A 15,591-nucleotide genomic window follows, 5' to 3' on the forward strand; every position below is an offset into this window, starting at 1 on the left:
GAAACGTGTCTTCACAGAAGTAGTTGAGCGTTTATTGTGCGTTGTTTAACCACAAGCGTAAAAGAATGAATTCTGCAGCTATACAAATTGCTAAATCACGCAAATGACAGCAAGCGGCTTGAAACTTGAATCACGCACTTCGAGCCCAAAGCACGCACGAAATGAGAATACACAGCTCGAGCGGAGACTGTCACAGATCGACACTTCACGCTGTTCAAACAGAAAGAAAGTCGCACGAAACGAACGCCCTAGCATACACAAGTCAAGCGTGAACTGTCCCAATTTTCACATCTTCATGTGAAAGAAGCGTGCTGCTTTCATGCTTCATGTGAAAGGAGCGTGCTCCTTTCACATCTTCAGGAGCGTGCTCCTTTAGCAAACGCGGCCGCAGCAGCGAGTGAAGTGACCCTCGTGCTCTCTGGTATCACGAGTGTGATAAGCGCGTGCGCAGAACAGACCATTCTCTGTCGAGGCGCGCAATTATCGAAACGCCAAAGACGACGACTTTTAGGGCGCACCCTTATACGCTAAAGCCCCTTCAAGGGGATTTACTTTACGCGCGGTATATTGATGACAAAAGCGCGCGGATGTTGTGGGACTCTGAAGATTATTAAAGGGTATAGACAAATTCCACCGGAGACACGTCACGAAAATGCGGTGGTGGTGTTGTCGAGCGTTTAGTTTCGCCTGGAAGGCAAAATCCGCGGCCTCTACCGCACTTCCTGCTGTGTTTTCACTGGTGTGTGTGCTCTTTGTGGCCGTACAAAGAAGAAAGAGTGTTGTACCAACGAACTTTCACAATGATTTGCACAGAAAGGCACAAGAAAGATGGACCATGTTCTCTGTATTTTTTTTTTCAGTTTTCTGTTGACGAAAACCATCGCCGATCAGCCGCAGCTGTGAAACGCGAGGACTTGCCTTCGACGCCGCTTCGTTAGTTATGTCTTAGAGCGGCTTACCCATAAAAAGCTATTAGGTCTTTCAAGCGTTAGAATAATCCATCGAATTACGCTTTTTTTTAAGAAGCCGTGGAGGCGTATCGAGCATGTTTACCTCAAAGCACGTTAACGTTCTGGATAGCACTGTCATATGCGAAGCACTTTTCACGGTTGCCATTGTTGATATAACTGCAAAAGTCTTTGACACGTCAAAATGATATCGCCAAACTGACGTGAACTAAAGGTGTCACTCGGTCATAGAGCCAACGATCGAGCATGTGTTAATTTCTGCGTGGGAACGGTTCATTAAAGTAGCAGCGAACGATAGGGTGACTTAGCCTATGCTTTTCTATGATTATAAGCAGCTGCGGTGATACACCTGACACAAGTGCCCTGTTCTGGCTCGGGTGCATTTCACTAGATTTTCACATCTGTGTGAATTCACAGAAAAGCGCCCCGCCGCGGTGGTCTAGTGGCTAAGGTACTCGGCTGCTGACCCGCAGGTCGCGGGATCGAATCCCGTCTGCGGCGGCTGCATTTCCGATGGAGGCGGAAATGTTGTAGGCCCGTGTGCTCAGATTTGGGTGCACGTTAAAGAACCCCAGGTGGTCGAAATTTCCGGAGCCCTCCACTACGGCGTCTCTCATATTCATATGGTGGTTTTGGGACGTTAAACGTCACATATCAATCAATCACAGAAAAGCATCACGCAAGAAAATTGCCCAGTTGTACGCATTTCGCGGCGTCGGCTTGAGCGTACGAATTGAGCCGCGGACCTTGCAAGTACGTAACCGCATTGTTCACAGCATATTGTTGAAGCATTATCGCAAGCATGTTGCGGATGAAAGTGTAACCGAGGTCGTTATGTTCATTTGCGTGAATAACTTCTCCGGCAAATTTATTATATGTGAGGATTTACTGTAAGATTTTATGGCCATGTATTTTTACACCGCGCATTTGCATATTGTACTCTGGAGCCTCTTGCTGAACTGGGTCTGTCCTTGCATTGGTACAAAATAAATTGTGCGCGTGTGACGTTAGCTGTAGCAACGACGATGATATTTCGCAAATGAGCTACATTTTCACATTTAAAAGTACCTCATATGTTTGATGAGGTTCTCAAAGCTAGAGCTACACGTCAGCATAGCTCATACGTTCATTTCAGAACCCCTCTACAGCGACTGCAACTCCCTCCGTTGCGGTCACCGCTTGTAAACATGCGAGAGGCGTCCCGAAACGCTGTTCTCGGAGGCAGCTTGCGCACCTGCTCCGCTCGTCGTCACGTGTTCATAGTGGCAGGTGGCGTCCTTTCAGCTGGGACGACTGGGCGGAGCCAACGCATCATGTTTACAAACATGGAATAGGTCTATATGGTGTACATAAATAGCCTGCCGTTAGCTACCGCGCCAACTTGTACGCTTCGTGGCTTAGTGGTTTGCGCCATGCGGTGGAGAGCAAGAGGTCGCTGGTTCTACGCCTCGCGACAGAACCTTTTCTGTTTTTTTTTTCTTCACAAACTGTTAGTAAATATTTTACGTCATATCCGGGACGTAAATGTGTCGGCGGCGCCGTGCTGTACCTCGGCATAAAACACTTTCGTGTTCAGTGTATGAAGCGATGACATCCTGCTAACCATAGCTTGTTTTTGGTCCTCGGCGTTTCCAGAGCAATTGCATGCATTGCATTGTTCTTTGAATGCATTATCATTGGTTTTCGGCCGCAATTATCGTAAACAATCTGCGTGACCATAATAATGCTGCATTTTAAACAACGATAGTACAGGTGCGACTCGATAAAAATGCGGAACAGCAAAGGGAGGACAGGCTCAAGTTTGCGCAGCGCCATTCACCACCCTAGCAGAAAGAGGGCAAAGTTCCAGTCGCTCGGACGGGCAGCGCTTGCTGGGTTTTTCTATTGCGCGCACGGAAAACGTGTTCCTTGAAGCGCTTATCTCGCATTTGCACGCTAATGGCAGCGCTCCTTCGTTATTCTGGAAAGCAGGCCCGCACTACTGCTGCATTGCGATTGATTGATTTGTGGGGTTTAACGTCCCAAAACCACCATATGGTTATGAGAGACACCGTAGTGGAGGGCTCCGGAAATTTTGACCACCTGGGGTTCTTTAACGTGCCACCAAATCTGAGCACACGGCCCTACGACATTTCCGCCTCCATCGGAAATGCAGCCACCGCAGCCGGTATTTGAACCCGCGACCTGCGGGTCAGCAGGCGAGTACCTTGGCCACTAGACCACCGCGGCGGGGCCTGCTGCATTGTGAACTGCTACAAAAGTTTAAACATGACGAAGATGTGAAAACTGCCCGTCAAGTTTTACCGTTTCCAATGTGAGCAGTGCGAGAAGCAAAGGCGTTAAGAGTGGATAATGGCAGTTCCCCAATACTCCACGGTGTAGTTAATTTTAAAATTTTTTGTCGTACACAGTACTGCGCACTAATAATTAACTGAAATAAACGTCATGGCTGGACTCCTAATAAAAGAAAGCGTGTTTGTAAACTGAAACTACAGCAAATAGAAAACCACTGTACATTTCGCGATTGGGCTCTGGCTTTCCGAGACAACCATTGGTAGTGCGAAAGTGGTGGAGCTTGCTAGCTTAATACACCTAAAATAACACACTGTGAGTCCAGCAGGTGTTTTATTCAGCTGACAGCTGTAGACTTCTCGTCACCACTCAGTGTAAACAGGTATGTGCTGCGGGTTAGCGCTGAGAGTTTGTACGTACAGGTCTTGCAAGCAACACCCACCGATAAGTTAGCATGATGAGGTGTTGTGATGCTTGAACCGAAGTCATGAATTTCGATTCCCACATACGCCAGCTGCATTTCCGCGGGAGCAAAACGCAGTAACAGTGCGCTCAGACTTTGGTGCAAGAATAATAGACAGGGCGCGTTGGTGTTGCATATTTCAAGAGTACGGTGGTATCAAACACAATGTAAACAGAAGTGACGCTTGGTGTGTGTGTACCCTCTTTCGATTGTCGTCCCACCGTATACACTTTAAGTAGATATAGGTGCACGTTATAAACAAAAAAGCCCTCAGGTGGCCGGAATCAACGTGGAGTCTGAAACCACGGCATGCCTCCTAATAGTATACATGATGGGTTTGGTACGTGAAATATCATGTCCTTGCACGCGCACGAGCCGAGGGCGCTATACAGCTGCCGCTATGAATTCGAGTTGAAAAAAAAAAACCAAAGCAGACATAAAATTTTTGATGGTTTCGGGAAGTTTGACGCCGTTATCAGGGGCGGATCTCGGCGTAACTTAAAACATGCTCGATCCTTGTGGGCACTGTGTGATATGACGACAACCAAAGGAGCTGTCAAAACAACCTAATTGACTTTCGAAACTGCGAACACGCTGCGTGATAAAGTGTGGATATTATCCGAAATGAAACGTGCGCTGCAAGAAACATGCATGGTCGAAGTGGAAATAAAATACTTTTTCTTGTGTGCATCATTATACTTTCAAAGGAGCTGCGAAGAATCAAAGGTGTCATTGAACTTACGATACGACCTTGTTAACAGGTGATGAGAATCTCGGCGAACGTGAAACTCTTATTAAACTGAACACACCGCATTGAAATGGTGCCAGGGACTGAACAGGGCCGACGTAAGTTTAGTCTCTTCACACTGACATCCTAATGAATTGAAAGCCACGTGATAAACTTGTCAATCAAGCAATATGATTCCGAACACTATATACAAATGCTGTGAAAGATTGGTGGTAGTTTGCCGACAGCTCTAGGAAAACAGGCGCAGCAAATGCGCGTTTTACAGATAACACACGCTATAGATTTCGCGCCGTTCCCTCACCTTTAATGTCATAGAAAGGCAGCTGTGCACCATCGACATTCACCACTCGCTCAAAGACATCTTGTTTGACTTGCTTGGTCCCGCAAAGGTTGTCAGTGAATCGCTCTCGGTTCTGATAACATTCGCATCGTCAAAACGCTTTTATAGTCTTTTTAAATCTTCGGAGCAAGTCACAGGTGACGCTGCACGTGCAGGGTGACCAGATAACAGCGCGTGCAGAGCGCGTGAACGTGCTGAGCGAGCGCAGGCAGAAGGCGGGACCAGGGTTGATTGATTGATATGTGGGGTTGAACGTCCCAAAACCACTATATGATTATGAGAGATGCCGTAGTGGAGAACTCCGGAAATTTTGACCACCTGGGGTTCTTTAACGTGCCCCCAAATCTGAGCACACGGGCCTACAGCATTTCCGCCTCCATCGGAAATGCAGCCGCCGCCGCCGGGATTCGAACCCGCGCCCTGCGGGTCAGCAGCCGAGTACCTTAGCCACTAGACCACCGCGGCGGGGCGGCGGGACCAGGGTGCCGAGCAACTTGCTTTTCCACCGGACTTACGTCACGAAAATGCGGTGGCGCTGTCTTGATAGGCAAAAGACGCTCTGCCGACCGCAGTTTCTGCTGGGTTTTCAATGGTGCATGTGGTGTTCTCAGTCAAGCAATGACGGAAAAAAAAAAAAACGGTATGCCGACGAACTGCGTCGCGGTTGGATGTGAGTTGCGTCGCACAACTTAGTTTTGTTTGTTGGCGCACATCACAACCCTCAGCGCTTATGGCTTTCACAACGCTTATGGCTTCTCACAATGTCGTTTTGTTGGCGCACATTGCAGCCCTCAGCGCTTATGGCGAAAGTTACGTGTGGACGTCGCTATATTTTACCCATAATGTCGACATCGGCCTACCTGTGTTTACAAACATGGAATGGGTCTATAGAAATGCGGCGAAACGCGCTCGGTGCAGCGCCCCCTGGCCGAGGTTGGGAGGGCCATTGGCGTCCGCCTTCAATGACACCAGTGGATGTACGCGCATAATGCTCTTGCCTGTGCTGGAGATGCCAGAACGCTGCTCCAGCCGAGGCGTCTGAAGGGGAACGAGAAAGCTTGTCCACTTGGTTGCATCGTTTTTTTTTTTTTCAGCAAAACATAATATACACGTATCTGCAAGCATTTCAAACCTCAAAGTGCAGGTTAGGCATGTACATTGGCACCGTGACCAGCACAATGGCACTGGCACCTTCAGTGCCCGTATAGTTGGCACTACATTCAAATGTCAAACTACCCGTTCAGGACAAAATGCAGAATATTGACATGACATTCTATAGTATGTAAACAGCGTCTGATGAGAAATGTTATTGTGTTGTCTAGTTTTTTTTTTCTTCAGCATATTAGTACAAGTGGTAAGAAAAATTTATAGAGGCGGTTGTGAGAAAAACTGACGAAATGTTTGTGTAGCAGAGCGGTGTGTGTTGTTAGTCTTGTCAAGTGAAAACTCACTCGCCTATTCCTCACATCGTATGTGGAGTGGACTGAGGGGAAAGTTCCGTAATCATTTTCAAGCAGCGAACGCTGTTTACGATAGCAAGTTTTTATTGATTCAGTAGGCTATCCGCGACGGTTATTTTTATGCTAGCACATGCAATGAATCGGTTGTAGTAGCATGAAAGAAAAAAAAAGAAAAAAACACTGCTACATCTATTCCGCGTGTAGTAAAAGAGCATTTGAACTTGCGACCACAAGAAATGTCTTTCGTTGAATTTTTCCAGCAATTTCTTTTTCTTTTTTGCAAAAAAAAAGCTGGGCTTTATTAAATACCGTAATTGTTTGCACTGCGCAAAATCAGACAAAAAAACGTGTTGGTGCCTTATTTTTTGCGTGTTACAGTTCCGCAGAGAATTCGATGCCTCTCTCTCTCGTTTCCTTCCTCTCTGTTTTTCACCCTGTTATTCCCCTTTCCTAATACCTCAGTGTAGGGTAGACAACCGGAAGTCTCTCTGGTTAATCTCTTTGCCTTCTCCCTTTTTCTACTTTTTTGGCTCTATATGAACTTCATTATAGAATAGCGAAAATGCTGTAGGCCCGTGTGCTTAGATTTGGGTGCACGGTAAAGAACCCCAGGTGGTCCAAATTTCCGGAGCCCTTCACTACGGCGTCTCTCATAATCATGTGGTGGTTTTGGGACGTTAAACCCCACATATCAATCATTATAGGATAACGGCTAGGTCAGTGAGTTAGTCTGAGTTCATACTGATGTATTAAGGCAGCGCGGTAACAAATATAAAGTACAAGAGACAGGCCATGCACTGTACTCACAACTAATCCTTACGTTTTGAGTACAGCGCATCTCCTGCCTTCATCTTGTCATTTTTATTCGTTACCGCCCTGCCGTAATACATTTATGTGAACTTCATTACGCAAGGAAAAAAAAAAACGACGGCTCAACCACGTGGAAACTTTTTTGTTGGTAATACAGAGCGAAAGCTTTGCGTGAAAACTGTTTTAAGGCGCCCTTATGAAAGTTAAAGAAAGGTACCTTTCTCGTTCCTGGTTACCGATCACAACTGATTAACAGCGATTGATGGTGTTGAACTGGGGTGGTAGCTTGAATTTCAAGCCACGAAATGGAAATAGTGCCCTGTGTTCACAGTATAAGCACTCCTATGCACTTCAACACGAGCTCCTGGAGCGTCACCACATTCTCCTCTGGGCAATTGTACACAACTGCGTGAATCCTCGTTGATGAACTACCGGGGCAGCCTCTGTACTCCCCAGATATAGGTGCTCCCTGTGAAAGGCTCCCCACGGAAAGCTTTGGGAAGTTAAGACTGCAGCCTACTCGGCCATTCTATACACTTGCACATCTTGCGCAGACCTCTTCCCACTTATTTCCGGTGCGTCTTGTTTCGATAAATAATAACTTAAAGCATACGGAGCTATGATATCGTAATGACAACACTTATGTCAAAAACAGATATTCTATCGTGGACGGGTTTTCCACAATCATTGATAGCCAGACGAAAAGCGTCGTTAAATTGAAAAAAAAAAATCACGAAGCTGGCATACCTTTGGTCACTGACTGGCGCTTCCTATCAGTTTAGCGTGGCGAAAGAAAACGCAAGTTGTGGAAATAGCCGCGAGTACGACTATAGATGAAAAGCAAGAATTTGGCTAATGCAACCGCAAAGTCTGAGAAGCTCGGCGTCGAGCAACGCTTTCAGAACTCGAAACCATTCTTCCCTCCCTATCATGCACCTGAAAAGCACAAACGGAGCAAGATCGCTTAAAGCCGCGCGTTCCGTTACCCACGGTTTACGTCCTGCTTTGAACCATCTTTGAGTTGCGTGCATTATGTTTATTCCATTCATTTTCTTCATCGTTCTTGCAGATACGCCACTGCTATCGAAGAGAGAGAACTGAGAAACAGCGTTTTGGTGGATCCCCTTGATTCGAAGAGACAAAAAAAACTAAAGAAAATGGCAGAGGACAGATTCATGTTTTATGATTTTTTGCTCGTCTCTGGTTCTGTCGAACGAAAGCAAGCTCGTGCTGCAGAGGTACAGAAATAAAAGCCAGCTAAAACGAAAGAAGATACCAGCAGCGCAGCACTTTGCCGTGCACAGGACATGAGGCACACGCGTACGGTTGCCGGCTGGGCAAGCAGGCATCTGCGAGGAAGAGAGACCCCCCCCCCCCCCGTACACGCTGGGGTGCGTACCGGAAAACAATCTTTTGCCGGGCATTTTTTCGCCTCGAAAGCCACCGCAGCACGGCACGGGATCCGGCACTCGTCTTTCAATACTGCCTCTGCAAAAGACGAGCAACGCTTCGCCTCGGATCTTTCTGTTGTGCCTAACCTCTGCAACCCTTTTATTTTCTTCCATCACTGCTTCACGTGTATTTTTTTTTTTTTTTTTCCTGCGGGAGTCGTGGGTAAAGCCGGCAGCGAGAGCGGTGACGACGACGACTCGCTCGAGTGTTTAGGCACTGAGAGAAAGGGGAGAGAGAGAGAGCTGGAAGAATAGGAGAGAGGGGGGTGGGGGGGCAAAAGGCGAGGAAAAGCAGCGTCATTTTTCATGGCTCACGGCCTCTCGAGCAGAACGCCGCGACAGCCCGTGCGACACGGGAGACGTGACAAGAGCAGCGGACCGTGGCAGGCTCGGCGGGCAGAGCGCGACACCGAGCAGCGGCAGCCGTGCTTCGCTCCGCTTCAAAACGTCATTTTACGCGCCGCCGGCCGAAGGAGAAGACGCCGGCAATGTAGCGTGCAGGCGTCGCACGCGTTTCCGCGGCGGGCTGTAGTCCGCGCCCTTGGATCCCCGCACGCGCCGCTGGCGGTTCGACGACGACACCACTGGTGCTTAAAAGCGTTCACTATCCACACTCGTGCACGCCCCTGTGCGTGCCCTGACGACGCGCGAGCGAGGATGCGACAACACACGCAGGGTAGCTGCGAGGCCGCTGACGAAACACATGCGGGGCTATCGCGCGTGCGTCTGTGGCACGCACACGGACGCTGCTGGTAGGCATAAAAGGAGTGTGTTGGCCTACATTTCACTTTTGTTGTGACATCTGCTCAGGCGGAGCTTTGAGAAGACGAGCTCGCGTATATCTCTTGTGCCTAAAGTACGAGGATCGCACTCGTGCGTCAAAGCTTGCGCACAGTCGTCGGTTCGATTTCGAAGCGGGCTGCAGCACACACTCCGCTGTTTCTACTGGAAAGTTTTTTTTTTTTTTTTTTTTGCACCCGATGTCGAGAGGTTCGTATTTCAGGCGCCATCGTAATGCACGAATAATGCCTCCGCTGTATGACGCCACTGCGTGCACTGGGACGAATAAAAGCGTGAGAAACGCTTACTTGATCGGATGTGGCAGCCTCACTGGAAGAAAATGTTGCTTTATTGCTTTGGTGTAGCGCAGTCAAAGTTACACAATCATGCCTTGAAGTGCCTCTACGATTTCTAAGCTATCATTCTCTGCATCTCTAAATATCAGGTTGCTAGCGACATAAACTTTTTCGCCCAGTGTTTATTTCTATCGCAGTGCTGCATAACTGCCAAACTATGCACAGTCGTAAGCAAGCTTAACTCGAACGCTCCGCAGGGTATCGTAAAATGGTTTAATATACACCAGTGCCACGTACCTTGGGGTTTTGTTGCCGAGGTATCACCCATGCATCACGACATACTATCCAAGCATACTGAGGTATAATCGCAACATGACCCCCGCCTCGCGACTCAGTCAACCCAATCCCAGTCATGCTGCAGGACGTTCGAGATAAGCTTGCTGACGACTGTATACATACAACACCGACTACGCTGACGGTTCAGTGCTGGTGCAAGCGGCGCCTTCCTCTATGGCCTCGTCGGCGTTTTAGAGGCAAAGCACTTCGTATTCTAACCTTTACCTGCGTGTGGCGTAACCGAAAGCAGAAGAGACGAGAAAAAAAAAAGGAAACAGTATCTCTCGAACAATATAACAGACAGCACTGACTCATAGAAGTACACACAAACTGCAGATGAGTGAGAATATTCTAGATGGTGCTGTACCGCTTCTCTCCGATTGGCTACTGCGCGGGTTGTGCCTGGGTGCGCTAGGAAGGAGTGCCTCCCCAGGCCATAGAGTTTCCTAATATACACTAGAGGGAACTCTGGCACTAGTGTCCATGGGAGCTGCAACGCACGGCGCTTCAGTGAGCATGGGAATGATGGGTAGTACACACATTTGTCTAAACTTCGCACTTCTGGCCTGCTTTTGGCTCCACGTATGTTTGTGTGGCTTGAAGCTGTTTTCTCACGAAACAAAAATCAGCAAGTGTTCAGCGATTGCGCTTCACCACCCTTTCATTTTCGACTTACCTTTCCAAATTGGGTCAAGGAGTTCAAAAGGGTTAAATCTTTATTTCAAAACAAAACCGAAACACAGCAATAAACGAAACCGCAAGTACGATTCGCTGACCGCAAGTACGAAGGCTAGGCAAATGTGTGTACTACCCATCATTTCCATGGTCACTGAACGATCGCAGCGCCAGACTCCCCTCTCGTTAATTTTAGGAAACTCTGTGCCCCAGTCCCGTGGCATGTTTCGAGCATCGTGTCCGCGCTGTGAGGCGTCGCCACCACCAAAACGACGACAGCGCACCGCCGGCGACGGCAAACGCAATGTCATCTAAGGCTTTTTTTTTTACCATTTTATTTGTAAGACTTGAAAATAGTACACATGAAAAACTGCTTCACAATTAATTTTAAGCATTTATAAGCACAAATAGTGCGAACGCGTGGAAGATCGGAAAGTTACCCACTTTAGCTGGCAGAGCGAACCCGAAAACAAACAGTCGGGCCGCACTGCTCCAGAAAGGCAGGTGCATACGTTGATATTATTTACAGAAAGTTTGCCGAATACTGTCAACGAGGTGTTACGACATCTTCAGCTACAGAAGTGCAGAAATGACAGCGGTACACCTTTACTTACTGCAGTGAAGTTTCAGTGGAGTGCGATGGATATATCAGTGAGCGCTGGACAGCTTCTGTGCTCCGGGCATCTGCGTTGGGGCTATGCGTAGTACGTACGCACACGCTAACGAATGCATGCATATTGTTCACTGCTGTAAATGCTAAAACGTTACTTACGTGACCTTTATTTCATGTAAACGTCGATTGACTTGCAATAAAACAATTTATTGCTACAAGTTTGTGTGATCAGCGTTGTCATTTCACTCACTTAAGTAAGTATGCGAGAAAATTGTGAGCTTCGTAAGTAGTTTACGGCATTTTACTATATGCAAACGAGATAAATTTAGACAGGGAGCAGGTCCAACGATCCGGGGCCAGGATGAAGCAGACGACGACGGTGTCGTCTGCTATGTGAACGGCCAGCTGCCATATCAAAACGCCCTGGTGCTTTAAAAACCATTTCGTTTTATACGCAACTATAAATATACAAACAATCTTCTTAGTTATCATTTCTTCAAAAACGCTATTTGAGTGCAGAAAGTAATAAAAAGATTTTCAGTTTTCAGTAAAATAGTAATTTTTCAATCTTTGTACAACCGCCACCTCAATCCAGACGATGCTATCATCACGTGTAATTTTCGTCCTCATTGGCTCTATGCGTATGCCACTCCACTGGCCTCCCTCAGTCTCCTGGATAGTCGCCGTACGTAACAGATTGTTGGTGTGGCATGGACGAAGCAGAGCGGCGGGCACATTGAAGACCCTTGCGCTCGGCTTCCCTGGCTCGCGTCTCGCCGGTGTTACCCGCGCGCCGTCTGCATTCTTGAACGCGATCGGACGCATGCACGGACGGACGGACACATGGACGCATGTACGGACGGACGCACGACTGGACGGACGCATGGACCAACCCACAAATGAAAGCACGGATGGACGTATGGACGCCTCGTCCCACTCATTATCACTAACTCCGTGGATATGCTGTAAATTTTTGCTTATATGCTGCTTCGTATTGCACCGCTGCTATCCAATATTTATCTGTGGATGGTTCTGTTTCGCCTTATATGGACAAACGGCAATGTTGGTGGTGAATTCGATCGCCCTCTCTGTACCAGTTTGTCATCTCGCTTCTCGGCACAGCTGCGGAAATAGATGGTATAGGCGCTGTTACGTGGATAGGGAACCACCTCAACAATGGTCGATTCTCAGAGACTCAAAGGCATTCCTACAATGTGAACTATTGGTTGTGTTTTAATGTACTACATCGCGTTAGGATACGTTTGTATAGTACCGACTATAGTCCTTTTCACGAATAGTGGCATACGTGAAAATCACAAAAATAAAATAAGTGAAGATGGATAAAAAAAGCTGCCAGGCCGAGTGCATACCAGTAGTCCATTCACAGAAGAACACGGAAAATGAACTTAACATACATCCCCGCTCCTTGACACTATAGTTCACTTAAGTGCAGTTAAGCAAAAATATCACATGCAGTAAACAACACTGCACAACTTCATGTAACATATCAGTAATGATATCGGTGAAGTCATAATGGCATGAAATGAGTCAAACAGCATGAAATGCTGTTTGACTCATTTGCTGTTTGACTCAAACAGCATGAAAGAAGCATGAAATGAGTCAAACATGTTTTTTCTGCAATTCCCAAGAATACCACTTTCTTCTATGAACTTGTCGACTGCTACAGTATACGCGTTTCGCAAGCCGTGTGTTCGTCATAGACCTAGAATTTTTCGAAGGCTGAAGCGTCTATGCTGCAGTGCTTATTAAGTATTTTATTAGTCGTCGCCCGAACATTCATTGCGTGCAAAAACTGAGGGCCAGCTCAGCGCTGTATTGAGGAACGCGTTAGAAATGGCGATGCTAAAAGGTTTATGGAAACACACTGTCTGAAGGAATTAAATTGTATATGTGTACTACGATCATCGCGATTGGAGCTGCACGCGCGTACGGCGATTTGCCCCATGGTTGAAAGTAAGCCCGTAAATGTACTACAAATGGCGTGACAGCAGGCAGACAGGGGTGCACGGCTTCTGACACATGGGGCGGCAAGAGGCTATAAGGCGCAGCGCTGGCCACCGCTATGAGGATAAAAGAGGAAATGCATTATCTGCCTCGTCCTTAAGAAGACAAATAATTTCAGTCAGTGCAGAGCAGTCCAGGAGCGACCGTTTCATAACTCCAAATCAGAGTCACACACTCCAGTGCATTACAGATAGCGACAGATTTACGTCGTCCCACTCTCTCACTGAAGGGGCAAGCCCGCCGACCAGAAAATGATATACTGCACAATGCTCCGAGCCAAGCATATAACGTGAAGTGCTCCGCCAAGGAAAAAAGAATTGCCTCGTAACATGTGGATCCGAGGCTGCATCCACTTACGTTAGAAGGAAGAAAGAAACAGTTTATCGTGCGCCACAATTATACCAGGCCCTTTAAGATTGGCCTGTGGCGCGCAGGCGAACAGCCTTCGCCGCTTTCACTTTCCAATTCGGAGCACGAAACAGCGAGGTCGCCCTCCGATACTTGCGAGCAATCAGCGCCACCCAATCGTATTCGAGGATTTCCGCTGGGGCGGTCAAGTACCGCCTTGTGCAGCGTAAAGCGCTAATCCTCCTGCACACTGCGACGCGGCCGTATGGCCAGCATCTGCGTCTGACACAGCCCGCTAACACGTGCCAAGTCGTACGTCAGGGTTCAAAGAAGCTCGTCAAGCAAAATCAGTGAAGTTCTTGGCGCACCTGGGAAATGCGATCGGGTCGTCGATATTCAAATTTCAGTATACGTGCCAGCCTATGTAACCCGTAATACACTTGCATATGACGAATAAATATCAAGAGCCTAATGCGTATCGTGTCTTTATATCACATGAAGAAACACTGCAGAACCAGTGGTATATTTATACTGCGTTTATTTGCTATAGATTTCGAGGATGAAGAAAACATTATCGTTTTTTTTTATTTTTCAGTATTTTCCTTCAAACATGATTTATTCAAGTCCATTCTGCTGCTTCCAAGGATGCAAAGGTAAAATGTTATTCAGGGGAAAAGTAGGTAATGACAAAGCAATGAAGGGAAAAAAAAAACTACAAACCGAAAATAATGCCGCAACCCGGCGGCATTATTTTGCGCTTTGTTTATTCTAGATTTATTTTACTATGACGTTTCCTTTTTTTCTTTCAAAATGAAGGGGCAGGCGGATAATATAGATAAAAGCAAGACGGCAAAGTTAGTCAGAGCTATAACGGTAGGCTATAACTCGCACTTGAGGAAGAAGGGTGGGTAGAAGGAAAAAGTCAGCGTTGCAGACGACGTAATCGACCAGGATTTGGTGGCATGGGCATCTTTCATGGGTGACAGCGGTTGCCTGCCGTAGCTGAAAGGGAAGTAGTCGAAAAAAAATAATCGTATCTAACGTAAAAAGATAGTCACCGAAGCCCCGCCACGGTGGTCTAGTGGCTAAGGTACTCGGCTGTTGACCCGCAGGTCGCGGGTTCATATCCCGGCTGCGGCAGCTGCATTTATGATGGAGGCGGAAATGCCGTAGGCCCGTGTGCTCAGATTTGGGTGCACGTTAAAGAAACGCAGGTGGTCAAAATTTCCGGAGCCCTCCACTATGGCGTCTCTCATAACGACAAGGTGGTTTTGGGACGTTAAACCCCTCAAATCATCATCATCAATCATCAAGATAGTCACCGAAAACGATTCGCGGTTATAAGCAGCGGAGACCAACATGAACATTCTGGCAAAATTACAGTGCCACACTGCAAAGCACGTGTCTTCATGAGGTGCTTATCCTTTAAGCAATGGAGTCCCGCTTGTTTTCAATGGACTGTGTTCAATTCTTGTGAGAAGCCACGCGCCACCGGTGATATTGTTACGAAGTGAAGGAAAATGAAGGACAGAATCAGCTGACAGGCGCGCGAGTGTGCAAATCAGCCATTGTGGCGCCGGAAAAGACCTTCTTTGCTGCTAGCTAGACATCTTCACCAAATCGAAGTCCCCTCTGAACCATTTCATCGCGAAGGACTCGACCTTCTGGGCCCTTTTCTGACGACGACACTGGGAAATAAATGGATCGCCATCGCCACAGATTGTGCGACCCATTACGCGATAACAAAGGCCATGCCAACCAGTTCCGCCACTGACGTCAAAGATTTTCTTCTTCATGACGTCATCTTACACCACGGTGCACCTCGACAGCTGCTTACAGACCGCGGCCGCTATTTCTTGTCCAAAGTTGTCGACGACCTCCTTCGATCGTGTGCCACAGCGCATTAGCTATCTACCGCCTAGCACCCAAAAACTAATGGCCTAGCTGAACGTCTCAACCGCACGCTCACAGAGATGCTTTCGATGT

This window comes from Rhipicephalus microplus, chromosome X (assembly GCF_043290135.1).
Source record: "Rhipicephalus microplus isolate Deutch F79 chromosome X, USDA_Rmic, whole genome shotgun sequence".
NCBI classification, from domain to species: Eukaryota; Metazoa; Arthropoda; class Arachnida; order Ixodida; family Ixodidae; genus Rhipicephalus; species Rhipicephalus microplus.